General features: G+C 44.0%; 1 protein-coding gene across 4 annotated transcripts in view; it reads right to left on the bottom strand.

The window, feature by feature from the left end:
- Positions 1 to 23,017, bottom strand: part of ripor3 (RIPOR family member 3) — a 148,604-nt gene that overhangs the window by 103,570 nt on the left and 22,017 nt on the right. The window contains exon 1 of one of the 4 annotated variants that reach the window (XM_079683329.1): positions 16,744 to 16,904. The exons of 2 other annotated variants lie outside the window; for them this stretch is intronic. The gene's annotated coding sequence lies outside the window, so the exon portion shown is untranslated. Of the gene's footprint in view, positions 1 to 10,382; positions 10,834 to 16,743; positions 16,905 to 23,017 lie in introns of those variants that run through there. One more of the 4 variants, XM_079683330.1, reaches the window with a different exon arrangement.

Raw genomic sequence — 23,017 nt, 5'->3', positions numbered from 1 at the left:
TTCCTTTTATTTGGCTAACTGCTCTCATCGATGGGGGGGAGCGTCCGGGGTTCAGCAGCGAGAGGCTGCTCTGGCAGAGGCGCGCCAGAAGACTACGGAGAACCCAGGCTTGGTGAAATTCTTACCTGGCTGGATTTTGAATTTCCTCAAGGTCTGTTATCCCCTGCCTGCTAGCCCTAGGCATGCTAGCTCCCTGCCTCCCATTTCCCATTATGACACCACACGCATCGGTGTGTTCCGTTTGGAATCACCCCTTGCTTCTGCCCCAGTTCCTGCTCCTGTCCAAGAGCCGTTCTCTGGAACTCGTCTGGCTTTTGGAGGTCCACGGAGCCACCAAACGGCTCCTAAAAGAAGGAGTCGCAAGTCCAGACTAGCAGCCCGAGCCCCAAGAGCCATGGTTCCGGCCCAAGTTCTGGCCCCAGCAGCCATGGTTCCAGAACCAGTTCTGGCCCCAGCAGCCATGGTCCCAGACCCAGTTCTGGCCCCAGCGGCCATGGTCCCAGGCCCAGTTCTGGCCCGAGCGGCCATGGTTCCGGTCCTGGTTCCGGCCCCAGCAGCCATGGTTCCAGACCCAGTTCTGGCCCCAGGGGCCATAGTCCCGTCCCGAGTCCCCTCTCTAGTCCCTACTCAATTCCCTTCTTAAGTCCCTCCTCTAGTCACTTCCCTAATCCCTTCTCTAGTCCCATCTCTAGTCCCTTCTCCAGTCTCTCCTCTAGTCACTTCTCTAGTCCCTTCTCAAGTCCCTACTCTAGTCCCCTCTCAAGTCACCTCTCGAGTCTCCTCTTGAGTTCCCTCTCGAGTTCCCTCTCAAGTTCCCTCTTGAGTCCCCTCTCAAGTCACCTCTCGAGTTCCCTCTCAAGTCCCCTCTCAAGTCCTCTCTCAAGCCCCCTCTCAAGTCACCTCTCGAGTTCCCTCTCAAGTTCCCTCTCGAATTCCCTCTCAAGTTCCCTCTCAAGTTTCCTCTCAAGTCTCCTCTCGAGTTCCCTCTCAAGCCCTCTCTCTCTCTCTCTCTCTCTCTCTCTCTCTCGAGTCCCCTCTCGAGTCCCCTCTCGAGTTCCCTCTCCAGTCCCTACTCAAGTCCCTACTCAAGTCCCAACTCAAGTCCCTACTGAAGTGCCGTTGGAGGTTCCGCTGGGGGGTTCTGCCAACCCTGTGTCCTGTGCCGTTGGAGGTTCCGCTGGGGGTCATGCAGGCTCAATGTCCTGTCCCGTTGCGGGTCCCGCCAACTACGCTTCCGCTGGGGGTCCTGCCAAATCCATGTCCTTTCCCCTTGGGGGTCCCGCCGACTACTCTTCTGCTGGGGGTCCTGCCAACCCTATGTCCTGTGGCGTTGGAGGTCCCGCCAACAACTCTCCTACTGGGGGTCCTACCAACCCTATGTCCTGTCCCGTTGGGGGTCCCGCCGACTACTCTTCTGTCGGGGGTCCTGCCAACTCTATGTCCTGTGCCGTTGGAGGTCCCGCCGACTACTCTCCTGCCGGGGGTCCTGCCAACCCTATGTCCTGTCCCGTTGGGGATCCCGCCGACTACTCTTCTGCCGGGGGTCCTGCCAACCCTGTGTCCTGTGCCGTTGGAGGTCCCGCCGACTGCTCTCCTGCCGGGGGTCCTGCCAACTCCATGTCCTGTCCCGTTGGGGGTCCCGCCGACTACTCTTCGGCCGGGGATCCTGCCAACCCTGTGTCCTGTGCCTCTGGGGGTCCCGCCGACAACTGTTCTGCTGGGGGTCCTGCCAACCCCTTGTCCTGTTCCGTTGGAGGCCCCGCCATCACCTGTCTCGCCAGCTCCGGTTCCTGTTCGGCCGACACCGGGCCCTGCCCGGCCTCCGGAGCGGTCTGGTCTTCGCCCTCGAGCCCTTCCACCTGTGTGCCGCGGTCCTCGCCCTCGGGCCCGGCCCCCTGACTCTTCCTGCCGCGGCCTTCGACCCTCCATGGACTCTGCCTTGCCCCCGGGCCGTCCGCCCGAGTCCCCCTACTCGGCCACTGCCTTGCCCCCGGGCCGTCCGCCCGAGATCCCTTCCGCTGTGCTCTTGGGCTGTCAGCCCAAAACCCGTCCTCCAGACACCCTCCACCCACCCTGGTGGCCCTAGTGTGGTTGGGAGAGTCTCAGTGAGACCTACAGGGAAAACCCTCTGTTTTATCTGGATGTTATTTGCTTAACTACATCTCAAACAGATGCAATCACTACCTCCTTAGAGGATGCCCTTGTCTGCATGGAGGACACCCCCAACACCCCTGTCTGCACGGAGGACACCCAGAGCACCCCTGTCTGCATGGAGGACAACCCCAACACCCCTGACTACACGGAGGACACCCATTCCAAGAACAGTGGTAAACACTCAAAGTCCTCAAGAGATAGGAAACAACCTTATTGTGGGAAATTACTGAGCACACATACCACCTACAGGATGAGACGTTCATGTGTACGGTGATATCAAGACTAAATTATCTTTTGGAAGACGTCCAACACAGCCCACATGACAGTAGTCTCCCTCTCACCTTCACGCCCCCCAAATACAAAAGGGAGAAGAGGGCCGTCCATAACACCTCTTATTACCAGCCATTGTAGACATTCTTTTTCAGGCCGGGTGGGTCATAAAGCTGAGGTCATGAGGTCCAACTACAGAGTGGACAGCTTGAACACGATTTTAAAAGCTAAGTCCCCAGAGTCTAATGCGGGAGGAGCAGGCAGGGGTACAAAGAGGAGGAGAGATGCTTTAGGTGAGAAAAAAGTATATTTACTTTTGCCATATCCTCTGTGCTATGCAACAGTTGCGTACCTTTATATTCACACAACCCAGCCAATCATCCATTCCAACCCTTTGTGACATGGCACAGTTAATTTCACATTAAATTGTATATTGTTTCCAATAGAAAGTGGTATAAAAGAGAAGACCATTAGTCCTCTCATTGTGCTTATTGTTATTATTAAATCGGCCCGGTGTGTCTGGGCACCAACTCACACCAAAGAACACGTCCCGACGGAACATGACCGTTGTGTCGCCTCATGTCTCTGCGTCTTGGCCATGTGTCGCACTGGAACACACCGCAAAGACTTCAGCCAACGGCCAAGCAGCACGTAGGAACTGCGCATGCGTGAGTGGCAATAACTCTCCTTACCAGCAGGCGGCGGTAGTGTGTATTTGTCATTCAAAAGAGGCAACAACCGGAAGACAGACTGGGTGATACACCGAGAGAAGAACAGACTGCGTGATATAAACAAACAACAAATAGCATGTGCGTTGGTCTTCGGTTTCTTCATTCCAGATCTCTATTATGAAAAATAAACTCTTGCGTCCAGCTGAGATGAAAATGAAAAAGAATAGCCGTCTGTGTGTGTCTTCTTAATCGTTTGTTTGGGTCCCTCTCTTCCGTTTCGCTTCTTATGCACTGATTCGCTAGCTAAACAGCCAATCAGAGTGATTTATTTGACCGACAGCCTTTGGCCAAAAAGGTGTCGGCACGGCCGAAAAGACACAACGGTGCGGGACACAACAATCTGAGTAGGGTGACACGACGCTCATCGACGGCCAGACATCTATCGACGGCCAAAATCGGTTTGGTGTGTCTGGGCCTTTATGCGTGCGACAGGAGGAGGAGGAGAAGGGAGGAGGAGGGAGGAGGGAGGAAGGAGGAGGGAGGAGGAGGAGGCTCTCCACGGTCCTCCCCTTCATTAGCCCTGCTGTCAACACCATTTAAACAGAGCCCTAAACATGCTGAACACACACATATACACAGACACTTTCCTCCAATCGCTGCTCTGCAACTTTTCCTCACTGTGTATGTGTATGGGTGGTTTAACACAGGGGTTCCCAACCTTTATTGTGCCAAGGACCGGCAGATACATAAAAAAAAAATCGCGGACCAGTTGTCAATTTTAGCTGATTTTAATCTTTACTCGCCAGCAGGTGGCAACAGAGGCTAGTTGTATTTAACAGCCTGAAGAAATACCAATATGCATCCAAAACATATTAATAACGTTTTAAAACCAGGATACAATACAAAAATAAAAATAGGACCGCTTTACAAATATTAATATAATATATAATATAGGTGGCAACAATGGCTGATTGTATGTAACAGCCTGAACAAATAATAGAACAATATGCATCCAAAACATATTGACAACATTTAAAACCAGGATACAATTAGAACAAATTAGGACCACTGTACACATATTGATATAACTGAAATGTCAGGGAGACCCCTGGGCTTGTTTGCCAGCCATAATAACGTCATACCGGGGCGTTCGTTCCGGTGCACTCCGACAGCATTTAGCACTACATCGAGATTAAGATTAAACTAACTTCTTTTGGGAACACCCACATACCTATGGAGTTGGCCAGATGTGTGTAAATTACTGTTCATGGTAATTTGAAAACAAATGCCGTTGTTGGACACACACAAACGCACCGAATATACACACACAGACAGCGGAGCTGAGCAGAGCACATACACACAGACATCATAAGCCTTTGTGACCGGACATTTCCTTCATACAAGGAGTAATAGGGGGAATAATTGGGCCATTCAATGTGTCTGTGTGTGTGAAACGTAGCAGCCTGCAGTGGGGAACAAAGTGAAGGCGGGTGTGTACGCGCTGGTGCTGCACTTCTCAGAGGCTGCCTCCTGATGCTGCAGCCATTTCATGAAGTGAAGGAGGTTTTACAAATAAAAAAAATAGCTCTACACCCCTGGCCGCAATGTCCTTAAAATGAAGTCCGAGTTTGAAATATATCTCAAATAATGTATTCACTGCCATTTCCCCACATAAACATAACAGTCTGCGATTAAACGGTTGTCTCCTGTGTGCTCCACTTCCTATTGGCGCACCTGTAACTTTCTCTGTGCACGAGAGCCTGAGACCTTATGCTAACCAATTTTGATTTATTTTGTATGTTTTGGATAAAATAATATGACTGGTATAGGTGCGAAAATAAAAATAAAAATTAATTTGATAAAATATTTTAAAATATTTATAATTCTGCAAATATTACAATAAACTCACAGCTATTTCGCGGCCCGGCAGAAACACCTCCGCGGCCCGGTACCGGTCCGCGGACCGGGGGTTGGGAACCCCTGGTTTAACAGACACATTTTGAATTTTTTCTAATGTGTTGAATTAGCATAATCTATGCAGCCAATTAAATAACTTTTTTTTAAATGGGAAAAATACTGGTGTGTGCTTTATTTGAAGGGATGAAAAGCAACGTTTTTAGCTGTTTTATTTGACTTGTAGGTATTTTTATTTTGTAATGAATCTAATCAACCAGGAGTACGAGCTGTGGCAGTTTGATATTAAATCTGAAGGAGCTGTTCGTTTTCAGAGGGAAGCTGGATAAAAAGCCACTCCATCAGGAACTGAAAAATCGTCAACACCTGCAAAGTTAATATTTTATTTTATTTAGGATCAAGGTAGTTGAATTAGGCGTTTGGATTATCATCAGTTACACAGTTACCTTTTCTTTGGTTCCTGACGATGTAATCACATTACATGTTATCTGTTACGCTCCAAGAATGGTTGTTTTTTAGTTGTTGTACACAGAGGCCAACAACAGGCTCGTATTTTTAGATGCGGTAGTTTATATGGCACGGTGTTCCAATTCCATCATTTTGCAGTAGCTCTCAGCTTTTCTTGCCATCATCAGTCACCTGATCTGTACACATGTACCTCATTATTTTTAATCAGCCACTCTCTATATGCACCTGCCCTTAACTCCTCACACACAGGTCAGGTTTGTGCAACACAACTTTAGTGATTCAGCCCTTTTTTGCCTGATCATGCTCATAACATGTGTTTTGTTTTTCCTCTTGATTCCGTTTTGCTGACAGCCTTAACTTGTCACACGGGTGATTTTTGGCTATAGTTGTGGCCCTTTGCACATCTTTCCATCAATTCATTAATTAAAATCAAAAGAAAAGTGAGTTGCATTACACAGTAATGAATAAAAGATATCCCAGTGTCTATTGCATTTGCCAGAGTGAACTCAATATGATGGGGATTATAATTATCAACACAATTAATCTCAGTCCTAGTCCTTTAGCTTTACAGTTGCAGCTAAAGCATGCATATATAAAATGATCCAAGCATGTTGAAAGTTGCTCCAATAAGCATCCTTCTAGAATGCAGAGGATGCAGATTTAAAAAAAAAAAATGTTTCACTTAAAGTTAATAAGCCCACGAGTTAAGTCACATTTTAGTTTCCTTCTACATGGATTTGAGAGAGGTATGCGAGGATGGAGGAATTGTATTTCTCACTCCATGATGAGAAGATTCCTTGAAATGGACTTCTCAACTGTCATCTCAAAGTGTTTAAAGTAAATACAAATATGATGACTATTGCTCCAATATTAATTATTATATAATAGCCGTCTTGATGGATAGAACTGACACCACGGTTCAAGTAGACCACAAGAAAAAAAAACGATAGCTATAAATAAAAAGCTACTGTATAGGCTCATTAGTTTGTTAAAAGAACGCAGGTAAAGTGAGCCCGACATGTTTTTCAATCTCAGGCTGATGTTATTGGACTAATGATGAAGTATTATGCACAAGCAGCCGCTTCTGTAATTAAATGCCACAGTCTGATGAGTTCTGCAGAAGATAAGGAAGGATGCACTTTGCAAGTCTTTATGGTACCGGAGGGTCCTACAGCTGTTACTGCAGTTCAGAATTTACACAACGCTAAACTACTGCCAGAAAGTTACTTATAGGATTTAATGAGTTTACCAGTTTTTGCAAGATGTTCATTAATTTCATTAGAATGATACACTTAATCCCTTTGTACCTGTCCATACCGTAATGTGCTATTGAACTTTGTGCGGTAAAGTCCTTTGTTTATAGTTGCATTGAGATTTGTTCCGCCTGAAACAGCAGGACGAATCTAGCGTCTGTGATTTGTGCTTCTGTTTAGTCTGTCCTTACAGCTGTTAGACATGTTTCTTACAGTAATTCCCCTCTGAGACACAGCTTTTACCTACACAGGGATGTAAACTCATGTGAAGTACATTCCATTCTGTTAAAAAATATAATAATGTGTGCGGCGATGTTTTTTTACATATAATATGATATATGGCATTAAAGCTAACTTTTCTTGAGAGACAACTGCTCATTTGCAGGTATATATTTGCATTTTGTGCAATACTATGTCATGTTTATATGCTTTATTTTACTCATACTGCCTGTGCTGCAGCACCTCTTTTCACCCTCAGTCCAAAACCAGAGCCCAGTCTGCTCTGATTGGTTAGCTGGACGGCTTTGTTGTGATTGGTCAACTGCTTAAAGATGTCCCGCCCCCTAGCCTATCACGTACAATGTGTTGGAGTTTTAGCCAATAGAAGTGCGAGTGTTACACAGTGATGTCACTATGTTATAGAGGTAAACAAAGGAGTCCAATCGAGGCATTTCCGGCAGGGGGTGTGTGGGAGAGTTATAAGGATATGGTGATCTTCTGTGATCTGAAACAGATTTACTTTAACTGTTTTCCAATAGTTTTAAAAATGTGGAAGTTGTGCGGTTTCTTTGGAATAAACAGAAGAACTAAGTTTTTGGTGTGGACAGAAATAGAACAAGTGCCACCAGTAAAAGCTGACTAAATGTGTTTTAGTTTAAACTGCATTGAATGTGTCAGAAAAAGGCAAAAGATTAGACAAAGCAAGAGGCTGTTAATCCTGTATTCAGACTTCATCTGTTCACTTATCACAAGTCCAACCACCTGAAACATCATACTTCACAACTAGTCTTTTTTTTTCAAAATGTTATAAATTCTCAGGTCATAAAAACAATAAAGATCACAGCATGAAGCTGTGTGTGTGTGCGTGTGCGTGTGCGTGCGTGCGTGCGTGTGTGTGTGTGTGTGTGTGTGTGTTTTATTTGATACCCAGTGAGGGAAAGAGGCCAGTGGGTTCAGTGTAGCAAAGAACATATTTAAGATACAAACACGACACTGCACTGCATGAAACCTGCAAGTTACACAAAGATCCTTCTAACAAATATTTTGTATAGTGTGGTGCAGTGTGATGACGTATTTAGTAGGCCTACACGGAGTAAGCATAGCAAGCGTTCAAACCCACTTTAATAATATTCAGAAGATTTGTACAGCGGGATAATCTCTACATATTAACACCATTTTCATGCTTTCTGCAGCGTAACTAGAAGTTAAAAGCTAAAGTTCAGCTACAAAAACAACATCACAGTCGCATGTGTTCACCTCAGCACCGCTAAGCTAAAGGTGGCTAAAATTTGGCGTGATGATATTTAGTTGTCTCACTCATTTAGTAACTTATTAGCCTTTTTTAAAACACGATAAGGTTTAACAATCATGAATGATGTATTTAATGATGTTTTTGATGTCATAGAATATAACGTGAAAATCTGTTAGACTTGTGATAAGCACAGATCTTATATCAGGCATCTAACCAAACACACGAAAAAAAACGTTGACTTCATGATAAGGGAAACGGATTTGGTAAAAACTAATTTCTGGGTTTAGGACTCATTCATGCACCACTCTGTAAAACAGTTGAGATTCTAGACCATCCCTTAAAGAGAACAAATGTAATCCCTACATATTGCCAAACACCATGAAATGATAATTACATTTGACCTACAACAGAAACAGCACACGTCTCCATTCTTAACTACAGATGCACGGTCTTACACAGGAAAGATGTTCTCATTATTTGCCATCTAGTTGATCTACTTTTTAATTTGTCATTTGAACACAAAGTATGCAGACAAGAAGAATACTGCTAGCATTAGAGTCAAAACACATGCACACATATATTCCGCACATGGCAGTGATTATCAATAGAACATTTGGGAATTCTATACTTCATATTCAGACATAAAGTCCTAATGTCCCTCAACCTCCCCGTTTCAACTTCCTTTAACCCTTGCGTCTGAATAATTTTGCTTTAATTTATGCATTTCTGTCCAACGGCCAACATATTTTGCTTTGCATCAGTGGAACCTGATACCTGAAAAGGGAGAATGCATACAGTATACATTATGTGGCACAGCATGTGAAATAACACTGTAGCTCAGCAGGAACATCATCTCGTTTGAGAACTGCAATGCTGCCAGGATTGAGGGGTTCCTGAATTGCTCTGAATTTTTTTAGCATTTTGCAACTTGTTCTTGTTATCAGGCCACTTGGAATAAGAATATGATGATTTATTCTTGTTTTTTCATTTTGTATAACTCACTCTTACTCAGCCAAATGCTTAAGGTATAAATGTGTAGCTACATACTGTTTTTCCTCTCGCATGATTGAATCTACTTGGCATAATGTAGGCCATTCAAAGGTCTCTGTTGGGTTAGCTATGCCAATCTGGAGTTTCAGCCAAGTGTGAAATGGAAATTCTCTTTATGCCTCCTGAGGCCCAGAGCATTTTACTCAGACAAATGACACTTGTAGGGGGGCGTCCCAACTCAGCAACAACTCAGCAACGAAAATATGTCCAAAACCACAGCACTTGTTATTCATTTAACCTGAGAAAGGTGAATTGCACTTTATCTTCTTGTGTGAAGCTTGAGAAAATATATGGTTTTTAAAATCTTTTCCAGGTCCCTTCCCTTTACAGGAGTTATTGCAAAAACCAGATGCTAAACTGCAAAACCATTTAGACCTGCTTCGTCTTGGCACTCAAATAAATGAAAAAGTGATCCAGAATCCTTATTTCACGCTCCTGTAAAAGTCAATGTGTAAAATTCAACTACTTATTATCAGATGTTATTATTCTGGAACCACATACAAATTTAGACAACTTGCGTTTGCACAGACTACACAAACTAGATAACTGACAAGTTCCATTTTAATGGTCGAATTAATGTTTAAGAATTAGCAGGTATGATCGGCAAAGTTTGTAATAATTCAAAGCTTGAATTGATTAAACTGTCTGTGTCTGCGAGAAGCTGCTACCTTGAGGTTTCTTATTCTGCTATTTGTTAATAACAATTAGCACAGAGTTCAGCATACCTGTGCATTTAGCCATGCTGAAGGTCGGAACTCTGAGTCATCTGACAGTGAACTCAAATATTTGTATAAGTGACTGTAATCTGTATTTGTATTATAATAATACTATTGACAATATTAAAACATAACTATGGTGTCTCGGTTGAATCTATAGATTACATAGAATAATAAATAGAAAAGCACACTAACTGGGGAACAATGTGGAGCATTTAGCAGCTAAAGAGACACATATTACCCTCAGTAGATGGTGGAGACCACAAACAGAGCTAAAAGAGAGAATTAAATTCGACTTACATTCATCAAGTGGACCCAAACACAACTCCAAAGTAATGCTCTGGGTCTGCTAGAAATAAGAAACTAGCCATATCAACACAAAATGTGATTGTATCGGTTTGAACAGACTACTGACCTGTCATGGATAAGAACATGGGTTTGACCTTTGACCCTGTTGATCAGTTGCTTGTGTTGAAAGCAGAGAGCAGTGTGTTGTGTCAGACTGGACTCGTGGGGCCTGTAGATCCATGTGGAGCCTGGATGAACTCAACAGAGTTTGACCTTAAAGTGTGGACTGACGTGTGACTCTCTGTCATCTGTGTGAGTCCTAGCCAGTGTTAAATATGTTCTTTATTCTCGCGTCCAGGAGAGAAGCTTTAAAATGAGACTAAATGGAGTCTCTGAAAAGATTCAAATGGGATACTTTAATTAAAAAAGGCGCGGTAGTGTTACAGACAGAATATTGTTCCGGCAGAAAACAGCTGTGATCTGGCTCTCCTGAGCAAGAAGAGAAGAGACCGGATCTCTCCTCCGGCGCTCTTATATATCCTCTGCTGGCTCCTCCCCGCCAGCCGGCTCACCTCGTCTCCAATGTCCGTTATTGCATTTCAACAGAGGATAGGTTCTTTTCACATTCAATATATGCTTAACACGCAGTTTCTCCTCATATTCTCTTTCATCACTTTTCATTTAACACATTCTAAACGCTGTAATCAATACTCTAAACCAGGGGTGTCCAAACTACGGCCCGCGGTCCAACTGCGGCCCGCCAACCATTTTTAATTGGCCCGTTTCAAAGTCTAAAAGTATAATGGACTATGGCCCACACATAATATTTGCGTTTAACTGTATTGTACTTCTTAGTTTCAACACTAGATGGAGCTACTGTCTTTAACAAGGCAGCGTCCCTACAAAGCAAGCAATCAAAGAAAAAATTTGCTCAGGGTCACCAGAAATGGCGGAACCAAAAAGACGCAAGATCGCAAGTGAGTGCAGAAAATTTCAGACTCGGTGGAAAAATGAATATTTTTTCATAGAAACCAAGGGGAAGTGTGTGTGTTTGATTTGCAATGAAACGGTTGCCGTTATGAAAGAGTACAATGTACGACGACATTACGAGACGAAACATCAGACCTTCACGTCCTACACTGGCGCCGAGCGGGAAGAGAAGGTGAAGCAAATGACAGCTAGCCTGCTAACCCAGCAACAGTTTTTTTTCCGTGCAAACAAAGCTCAAGAAAATGCTACAATAGCCAGTTATGAAGTAGCTCAACTCATTGCCCTACATGGGAAATCTTTCTCAGACGGTGACTTCATCAAACAGTGCCTCACTAAAGTCGTGGGAATAATGTGCCCGGAGAAAATGCAGGATTTTAACAACGTTAGCATGTCTAGAAATACGGTTGTGCGGCGAATTGAAGACTTGTCGGCTAACTTAAAGCAGCAAGTGTCAGATAAAGCTTGTGCTTGTGATTTTTACTCGATTGCATGTGATGAGAGTACAGATGCCACGGACACTGCACAGCTGTTAATCTTTTTGCGGGGAGTTGATGATAATTTTTGCATTACGGAGGAACTGCTTGATCTTCGGAGTCTAAAGGGGACAACAACTGGTAAGGACATTTTTGAAGCTGTGTCAGATGCAATTGACTCGATTGGACTTAAATGGGACAAGCTGTGTGGACTAACAACGGATGGGGCTCCAGCAATGACAGGCGAGCGCAAAGGAATGGCATCTATGGTATGCGCCAAGGTGCGAGAGAGCGGAGGGGAGGCTGTCAAAATGCACTGCATCATCCACCAAGAAGCCCTCTGTGCCAAGTCAGTCCAGCTTGGCGATGTGATGAACACAGTTGTGAAAACTGTCAATATAATTCGGGCACGAGGGCTCTACCACAGAGAATTTCAAGCGTTCCTCTCTGATGTCGATGCTGAATACGGGGACCTACTCTACCATTCTGATGTGCGCTGGCTTAGCCGTGGCTCTGTGCTGCAGCGGTTTTATTCCCTGAGATCAAATATCGACACGTTTTTGAAAGAAAAGGGCAGACCTCTGCATGAGCTCAGTGACCCTTTATGGTTGGCAGACCTGGCTTTTTTAGTTGATCTCACTGATCATCTCAACACCCTGAACAAGAGACTACAAGGCAAAGAGCAGCTGGTATCACAGCTGTATGCGCACATGAAAGCATTCCGTGCGAAGCTCCGTCTCTTCGAGTCACAACTGCGCAACTTCAATGTAGCGCACTTCCCCACGCTGACCGAAATCAAATGCGCGTTTCCAGATGCCCTCTCTGCTAAAATGGGAGAATATGTGTCTGTGATCACATCTCTCATTACAGAGTTCAGTCGGCGCTTTCAAGATTTTTCTGTCATTGAGAAGAAAATCACACTGTTTGCGGCTCCGTTTTCAATGGATGCAGAAGAAGTGGAAGAGAGTCTGCAATTAGAACTGATTGAAATGCAGTGTGATGATTCTCTGAAGAATCAACATCAGCTTCTCTCCCTACCTGACTTCTACCGGAGCTTGGAAAAGGCCAAGTTTCCTCTGATGAGACGCCACGCAAAACGAATGATGAGTCTGTTTGGCTCAACATACATCTGTGAGCAGACATTTTCTCTGTTAACGCTGAACAAAAGCAGATTGAGAACCAGAATGACCGACAGCCATCTCTGTGACGTCCTTCGCATCTCAACCACCAAACTTACTCCTGACCTGCCAGCTATCCTTCAGACCAAAGCGCAGCATCACTGCTCCCACTGAGTGCAACATTCTTCCCATTACTGGTGAGTTAAAAATATACACACAGTTTTCATGTGTTAATAAGCCCAAATACTTAATAAATTCAGTCAATTAAAGTTGAATTTTTTAACAAACATTAGTTGATGTGTTAACAAGCCCAATTATTTATTTATTTGTAAAAAACAAAATTAAAATCTACTAATGGAGAGCTGTGATGGAGGCTTTTTTTCTTCAAACATGTTCAATTATCAAACGTAATTTATCTGCATTTGATTGATTTTACCAATATTAGTGCATTAGAAGTGAGGCAGTATACTTCACGTCTAGTGAGTGGCCCAGTCCTTCGTATATTTTTCTGTATGTGGCCCTCAGGAAAAAAAGTTTGGACACCCCTGCTCTAAACAATACTTCTCGGCTCGTTTGGTTTCCGGTCATTCCGGATGTTGTCACATGCTACTCTCGTCTGTAAACAATAATGTATTCAAATAAACTGTACTTTCATTTAATATTCAACATGGTAGTACCTCGACATCTATAGTTGTAGTGTTAAATCCGTAGGTTTCGATTTGCACCACTCCATATCATTTCGCTACTCAATTCACCTCTTTAGGAAATCGTATATTAGCCACATGCTAAATGCTAACCGTAGATGAAGGATTTTCAGAATAAAAGCTTAACTGCTTGTACACAAGAATTTCTGGTTTTTCAGTATAAAAGAGCGTTTAACTTGACAGTATCTTTAAACTACATTATACCATCAAAACATTGATTTTAATTTCTAACACCAGTTATCCTAGTAGTACATGTCTATGTGCATGTGAGTGTGTGTGCGTTTCAGTGTTTCAAACTTTGCTTTATTCAAGCGGTAACTTCTGGTCCTGATAAGTGAAGCCAATGCAAAAGTGCCTAAACGCTGTATTCTGTCTACTGTGAGATATTGTATTTAAGAATGCGAGAACACAGCTTTCTGGTTAGAAAAGGGGCAACCATTTCCAGCCTAAAAAGTAAAGTCAAATGGTCTTTTGAGCTTTATCGAAACTACTCTAAAAGTTTAACTATTCACATTTCAAAAAGAGTAACAAACAAGTATAACAGTCACATTTGAAAATACATACCAACACAAAGAAGTTAAAATGTCTGCAACAGCTGCAACAGCTGGACAAGAAAACGTCTATTTAGGAGGTTTATTTATATTTCCAAAACAAAAGTAAGAGTAGTTGGTAAATGATTCCCCTGCACTTTAGTTTATTCAACAGAAAAAAGAGGCAGACTGATGTGGCTGAGTTCCAGTTATTAGATTGGACCCCCGGGGGTCTGTGATTTACTGAGTGAGCTGTCAGGCCCATATGATGGTTCTGTTAAACAAATATTTTCTCTCTCTGCGTGGGGACAATAGGTCAAATAAAATACACATTTAAGAACGATTTAGGGGTTTCATTCTGGAGTGAGACAGAGAATATAAGTGGCAGAGGCAGTGCTTACATATCTTACTTAATACCATAACGTAAAAACACATATGTTAAAGTATAGAAATATTATCAGCAGAAACACGAAAGATAAAGTACTTGTTGTGCAATAAAATATCATATTAATATATATGATATATGACATTACCAGACTGTTAATACTAAGACGTCAATTTACAGTAAGAGGAGCATTTAAGAATTGTAGCTAACGTTTTCAGGTTCATATTTGTATTTTGTGTACTGCAGCACCTCTTTTCAACCTCTGTCTGAAACCAGAGCCCATTCTGCTCTGATTGGTCAACCGCTTAAAGATGTCCTGCCCCTTAGCCTATCATGGGCAATGTGTTGGAGCGTTAGTCATTAGAAGAGTGAGTGTTACTTAGTGATGTCCCTATGTTACAGAAGTAACAAAGGAGCCCAATGGGAAGTGTGTGGGAGAGAAACTCCCTCTGGAGAGAACTTGTAGGCTTTGAAGACCGTTTACATGCACAAAAACCTTTATAACAAACTACAGGAAAAAGGAGAACCCCAAAAAGTAATAATAGTATAGTAAGTTAATAATAATAATAATAATAATAATAATAATAATAAATTCTATTTATATAGCGCTTATATTTAACACTAGGGAGCATTAAGTGTTAGTCCATACGAAGATATTTCTGTCTAGAACAGGGATTAGTGTGGAAAAACAACGTCCTAATTCTGGTCCCAGTAACACTCATGCTTACAGAAACGAAAGACGTATTTTGCTTTTAACTGATATGAAACTCCTAATTTCTTACTCTTTGATTGTTTACTTCAGCATCATGCTTACCAAGTTATTTATTTTAAACTATTTTAAACTGTTGGCTAATAACAGCTTATCCTAATTGTGGTCAATAGGAGTAGTCTGAGCCTTCACCCATGCTGTGAGAAAAAGTAAGAAACTATAAGACTGAGGATCATAAATAGAGAGGTTTTGACTGCGGTGACGAGGTTCTTGCTTTATTGGGCAGCACAGAGCCGTGAATTGCTACAGGAAATATGTTTGAGAGCAGACTGAGCCACCTCTTAATGGCTGTGAACGGTTAAAAAACTACAATGTGCTAAGTGTGTCTGACTGCACAGGAAACCCTAAATCTAATATATGTGACACATGAATATGACTTTCTGGTCGTATTCACACATTAACGATTTGAACACCTAACCATTTTAGTCAATTGACACATGGACAAAGTTGCGTTCTTCCCTATAAATGGACTATACCAGAGTTGTCAACTTCTTGTAATGAAGTATATAATTCCTATTTGGATCCTTAGCTGTAAACTTTACTGTCCAGGTAATCAGTGACTGAATAAAAGCATGTCGTAACCTGGTTCTGGTCTGTCTTGTAGTAGGCGGGATCCTGGAAGGTCGCCAAAAGACCTGTGAAGGTTCCCACACGGGCAACGTTTTGAGACCTGTGTATACTTGGTTTCGGTGCTAATAATGTGTTCAACCTAAACCCTGCTCTTTCCGTCCCTCTGTGAGCGGAGAGGCTCACAGTGGCGCCTGAACAGGGACAATCATGTCGGAAGGAGAAACCCCGCTGGGTCAGGCCCCCAAACGTCTCGCCCACATGCAGGACACCACCACAGCATTGCAGCGACAGCAGAGCGAGGCTCTACTCGGGATCGCCTCGAGCCAGCGTGAGGACCGGGCTCTCCTACGGGAGCTGCTGCAGCGTCCGGCCGCCAGGGAGGCCGATCCCGCTACCAACCCGGCCCGACCGCCTTCGATTGCCCTCCAGCGGCAGCGTGCGGGTGGCCGGAGGAGGAGTGGGCAGCGTGGCTATTGCCTCTGTTATCTGGGGGTGCGCAGTTAGCCGCCCACAGCCTGCCAGCGGCCTCTCGGCATGTGTACCGACATCTGAGGAAGGCCATCCTGGACCGGCTTGGCAGCACGCCAGAGGGACATCGTCGCCGGTTCCGGGCCCTCCCCTTGAGGACGCTGACCGGCCCTCCCCCTACGCGCAGCAGCTCCTGGATGCAGCGAGCCGCTGGCTCCAGCCGGGAGTGGGTCCACTGCCATCGCCCCGACAACCTGGAAGCAGCCGTCGTCCTCGCGGAGGACCACCTCGCGCTTCCCCGGCGGAGCATGAAAGAGGAGCTCTGACCACCGGCCTTCTCAGCGGGCAGACCCGTCCCAGCCCCAAAGAGGAGGTTTCCTGGAGCAGCTGCCCTTCCCTCCCCACCACCACACGGCCCCAACCCCGCAGCCCCAACACTTCCCCCGCAGCCCCAACACTTCTTCCCCAAGCCCTACCTTACCCTCCTGTTTTTATCTCTCCCCAGGGTCCGGCCTACGCTTCTGGTCGTCCGACACCACAGGGGGCTCCTCAGACGTCAGGGCAGGATTGCTGGCGGTGCGGGCAGCCCGGCCACTTCCGATGGGAGTGTCGGACAGCTGGTTCGGGCTGCGGGATCGCCAGTTGCCTCCCCCGATTTGGAAGGGACGTACCATATACCGGAATGTATACAGGGGGGTACACACCAGGCTCTGATGGACATGTAATCAGACAATGATCCATCAGCGCTTGGTTCGGCCTGGGGCTTTGATTGAAGCATCGTGGGTGAAGGTTAGGTGTGTGCATGGGGATAATCACCAGTGCCCGGAGGTGACGCTGGAAATTTCTTATAAGGGGAAAAAGCATAGAGTCAGGGCTGGAGTTAGCACTCGCCTTACGCACCCTCTGATTTTGGGAATGAATTGGCCGGGGTTTGCTAAGCAAGCGGGGGCTATGCAGACCCGTCGTCATGGGCGGGCCCCATGGGGCCGGGCCCGCCCATCCAGGATTTGGGCCCGCCCATTCAGGATTTGGACCCGCTGTTTTAATCAGGGCTGAATACAACATTTTAATTGTTTTATTATTATGTTTATTGTTGTTATTTGTAGGGCTTTGTCCTAATATTTATTCTTAAACAATGTTGAAAGATTAGTTTAATATCATTTTTTAATTTTGCAAGGAAATTCTGAATGAAAGACTGCGCACGAGACTGTTTTTTTTGCTGGGTTGAGTGGTGTGGGTTTTTGAATGAGATACAGTACAGCAGCCTGTCAGTTTACTCTTGCTAGGTTAGTTTGGCTTTTATCATTTATATTTATCTGCAACAATGCAGTGCTTGAATTGGGCCGGTACTCACCGGTACGCAGTACCGGCACTTCTGATTTTTACCCATGTGGTACCGGCACTTCTTACTGAGTACCGGCAAGGTGCCGGTACTCAGTAAAATGCCGGTACTCAGCCGCCGGCAATATACGTATATATTGTAAACGCAACGCAGTGCAAATGTGGGTCTGACTCTGCCTCATAGAGGGTGACTGGCTGTCTACATGACGTGGCCTGCCGACATTGCCACTTTCATACAGATCATACTAATGTCCTCGATTGGTCTCTGTGTGTCATTCAAGCTCGGGAGGGTGTGTGTTGGTGTATGTGTGGCGCGAGCGAGCGAGAAAGCGCGCGCACCGGTTACGTGTATTGTTGTTAGCATCTGGTGCTAGCTAGCTGCGCTAACGGATATAAGGAGCTGTTTCAACAACAAGGTGGAGGGAAAGTCCTTTGCTGTCAGACTGAGAGGCTGAAAACTACAGCTCTGGTGAGGTAAATTACTCTCTGAGTCTTTAGATAGTTAACTTAGTTTAAGTTATCTCAGTGGGTCTCAAACGGTTCGGTCACCATTTATGTAAACACATATTTCCATTTGAGGGGGTAGTGATTAGTAAAATATGCATGAATAATACAAACAAAATGTTAACTAGGTGAAAAAAGGTAAGATAAACTTGTTGAGAGCTAAAACTAGTCTTTGCTGTTGCCTCAAAGAGGAGCAGGGGGGAGAGGAGGGAGACAGGAGAGGCCGATTCAGGAGCCCAGACACACTCACAACTATAAATGAACCAAAAACAAATAAATAAACAAGTTTCAATGTTTTTTCATATTGGATATTGTATGTTATTGGCTATGGCCATGTACTTATGATTTTATGATTATTTAAATGTATACATTTTTGTTTCATATGGGTGTAGTCTCTTTATTTCCCCCTCAAAATGCACCAGATTGATGCATTTAAGTCCAACATTTTAAAAAAAATCTTACCGGGGGAACATGCCCCCGGACCCCCCTATAGGATTTGAGGCCCTGCCCCACTGTTCCCAAATAGATTTCCAATTTTTTAAATAGTAACCCATCTCCATATGTTTCTTTTTGGGTAGTAGATTTAAACTAGAGGGCTATCACTTTGTGCAGCAACGCTATTGACAAATAAATCCAGCAAAATGGCACAAAAAACTGGTAGTGGCCTTAGGGACGAGGAGTCATTTAACCAGCCAGTAGGAGTCAAGCTTTACTTTCTTTTATATCCATAAAGAAAAAGTAAATCTGTTTACAGTTGTTTCATTATGGATGTTGAGAGGTATCCATATATCTCTTGATTTTGCTCTCAAAGTGCACCAGATTGATGCATCTAACTTCAATATTTAAAAAAAAATGTTCCCGGGGGAGCATGCCCCCGGACCCCCCTAGACTAGAGGGTGTCAGGTCCACTCCCCACTTATAAAAATAGCACTTTACCACTGCACCCCCTCTAATCTCAGATGCACCCTGAGTCATTTTGTTTAAGTACAGTGAGCCTTTCTAAAATATACAGTAAAGAGACAAACCCACCAGCATTATAGGATATACTATGACTTTGTGCCAAATACTTGTTGCTGATTTAGAGTACTGGCAGCTTTTTTATTCCAATTCAAGCACTGCAACAATGGATATCAGGAAGTGGTTCATGAAAGGAATATGGCAACTCAGCGCCAGATGCAGGCACATTAGAAGACATCAGTTACGTTACCAACGAGCTAGCAAGCCAGCCAGGGACAAGGGGAGGCTGGCAATCAATTATATTTTGAAGAGAAATTAACTCTCAAGCCGGCTCTCTCACAAACTCCGGCTCTGTGCGCAAGCAGACGGCTGCACACGCTCTCTGCCTCGCTCAACATAAAAGCACGTCGTAACCTGGTTCTGGTCTTTCTTGCAGTAGGTGGGATCCTTGAAGGTCGCCAAAGGACCTGTGAAGGTTCCCACACGGGCAACGTTTTGAGACCCGTGTATACTTGGTTTCGGTGCTAACGCCTGTGTTCAACCTAAACCCTGCTCTTTCCGTCCCTCTTTGAACCCTGCGGAGAGGCTCACAGTAGTTTCTTATTTTTCCTGTTTTCAGCTTTTTAATAGAGCTCGCCTTTTGTTACTTTACCTTTTTTAGTCCTCTTACTGCATTTGGGTCCTATTTTTCCCCAACCCTGACAGTACAAACAGACCAAGTATGGACCCAGCAGTAATTTTTGAGGATGCTCAAGATTTTGTGTATTTTTGGAGGGTGGAGGAGGGCTCCTTGTAAAGAGGCTCAGGAGGCCGCTCTTTCACATGCATGCCGGGAAGTGGCAGATAAGCCCGACTGGGAAGCTCACTGCCAGAAATGTTGAGGACATTTGTGACTTCCCCAGACAGTCTGCATGCCTGCCTCAAACCCCGTGCCCCAGCAGCCAAGCGACCGGCCCAAGCCCAAGCAGCCTTGGTTCCAGCTCCAGTTCTGGCCACGGCAGACACCTGTTCTGCCGGGGTCCTGCCAACACCAGCCCTTGTTTCGTCGGGAACACCTGTCCCGGCAACACCGGGGACTATCCCACCGACACCTGCCCGTTTTTGTCCATGTTCCTTGCTGCCTGTAAGTTTGTTCTTGTCGTGCTCCCTGGTTTTGTTTATGTTAAGTAGTTCCTTGTTTTTCCTGTTTTCAGCTTTTTAATAAAGCTCGCCTTTTGTTACTTTACCTTTTTTAGTCCTCTTACAGCATTTGGGTCATATTTTTCCCCAACCCAGACAGAAATGTTGCTTTCCAAAATCTGATATCCACATTTGAAAAATAAATCACTCCTACTCTTGAAGGAATTATTGATAGTTTTCTAACCTTTCGTCACTTAACAAATAGTTTGCCATGTTGGGAAATAAGCTCATTTGCTTTTTGCTGGGCATTAGGTGAGAAGTTTGATACCTCTTGTATGTCTTTACGCTTTATATGAGGCAACCATAGAGGCAACAGCCAGAAACAGGTTAGGTTAGCTTAAACAGCTAGCGTTGCTCTTTTTTAATGTCAAAAAATACATCCAGCAGCACCTCTTGCTATGGCACATTACGTTATCCTGGACATAACACCAAATAAAACCACATGTCACTGTATTTACTCTTCAGTGTTTGCACAGATTAAACAAACTATACAAGATTCTAATAAACTAGCTTAACATAGCTGTTTCCCCCTGTTTCAAATATTTTTTCTAAGCTAAGCTAACTGGCTGTTTTTTTGTTTTTCTCACGGTCTTGTTTGGTTTGCATTCATAAAGATACAAATATTATAGTTATGTAAAGGTTGTTCTGTCGTTGGTTTGGAAGGACATGGCCTCCAGGTATGTTCCTAGAAATAATTGAAAACGTATCTGCTGTTAATCTGCTGTCTCAGTACAGAGCAGCCATTACATCTGTGCTGCTGGACTACTTCCCTTATTGACACTTGATATTTGTTAGCAATTGAACAGCTTTATGAAATCTTCTTCTGCCAAAAATAAACACTTAAAATCCAGTCTTATAAAAATGTAAGAAGATCTCATGTGGAGCTTCAGGAGTGGATGTCATCCTGCTGTGGATTCTTCTCTCAGTTCATCATTACTCCAGAGGGTTCAAGACCTGGAGGTCACCAAGCATGGGGCAGGATAATCTGTACGTGTGTGTTCACAGGTCATTAGATGATGTCACGCAACTAATTGGAAGGTAGGTGTGTGTGTGTGTGTGTGTGTGTGTGTGTGTGTGTGTGTGTGTGTGTGTGTGTGTGTGTGTGTGTGTGTGTGTGTGTGTGTGTGTGTGTGTGTGTGTGTGTGTGTGTGTGTGTGTGTGTGTGTGTGTGTGTGTGTGTGTGTGGGGGAGGGGATAATAAATGGTGTTGAAGGCATCAGGGAATAGACCTGCTTTGTTGACATGATGAGCTTGTAGGCATCAGGGAATAGAGCTGCTTTGTTGCTACAAGTCACTGAGGCTGCAAATCTGCACACACACCCAGCAGCCACTTCAGATAATTATGTGTATCACACCTTGTTAAGAAATGATTAATCCAACAGCTGTTGATTACACAAGATTAATACAGATACAGAATCTCAGACCATACAGTAGGCAAGAACATTATAACCATGATTGATTATCTTAACTCCTCTTATCTTCGATCTTTCCTTGATTTCTGCCCTCAGGTTAAAGGTTTAGTTCACCCAAACACACATAAAAGTCATCCTATTCTTAACTTCACCAGCACTGGAAACTTTTCACAGTAAACTTATAAATGAATACGTGGATAATTAATCGATCAATCTTTTAGGCAGTTATTACATTTTTTGGGTGAGTTCTACATCAAACTGTTGTATTCCCATATGAACAAACTCAGGAAATACTTTGCATTATTTAACGGATTCCCAACTGAAAAGGGAAATAATGGAGAGTTTGAGTTGAAGTTACATATTAGCCCACTACAGAGCAAGTTCATTAAAAATAGCTCTAATGACAATTAAAGGTGGGGTAGGTAATTTTGGAGAAACCAGCTCGAGTGCGCTAGAATTTGAAAATAAACAGCCGGAAAAAATCTGCCACTTCCTTACAGAGCCCCTCCTCCAACACACACGAACATGCACATGACCAATGAGGGCACGAGATAAGTTTGTGCACAGATGAAAGGCTGACAGGCAGGTAGGCCATCCAGTTATTTTAGCCGGGGCGGCTAAAATGATTGGTCGTGCTTTTTACAGTACTACAATTCAATTCAATTCAAAACCTTTATTTAACCAGGTAAAATCCCATTGAGATCAATGATCTATTTTTCAAGGGAGACCTGCAGCAGTAGGTTCCACATGAAAACATAAAAACATAAACAACAGAACAACAAAAGGACATCATACAGCAAAATGTACAGGGATTACAATTTACATATCTATCCACATGTACAGGTACCAAAAGCATCTTATTTTGTAGCATCCAGCCGAGCTTTAAAAACATGTAGTGGTACTCGCTTGGTCATTTTCCATTCTTTTTGCAGACTGTTCCAAGTTAGTGGAGCTGCACATCTAAAAGCTTTCTTCCCTAAGACAGTCCTAGCACTTGGCACATTTAATAAAACCATAGCATGCGATCTCAGGCAATAAGTACTTTCAATTCGCCGAGAGATCAGGGAGCAGATATAAGATGGTAGTTTATCCAACAGGGCTTTGTAAATGAAAAAGTACCAGTGACTGAGCCTCCGTACAGTAAGTGATGGCAAAACCGCCTTGGTATACAGTTTACAATGATGCGTAAGTGCTTTACAATTTGTCAAAAATCTCAGTGCACTGTGATACGCAGCATCTAACTTGCTCAGGTAATTGGCAGGTGCATTCATATATAACAAATCACCATAGTCCAGCACAGGTAAAAAGGTCACAGTGACTAGCTTTTCCTGGCCTCAAGCGAGAAACAGGACTTATTTCTGT

This window comes from Notothenia rossii, assembly GCF_949606895.1.
Source record: "Notothenia rossii genome assembly, chromosome: 5".
NCBI classification, from domain to species: Eukaryota; Metazoa; Chordata; class Actinopteri; order Perciformes; family Nototheniidae; genus Notothenia; species Notothenia rossii.
This window is presented reverse-complemented; position numbering and strand designations above follow the sequence as displayed.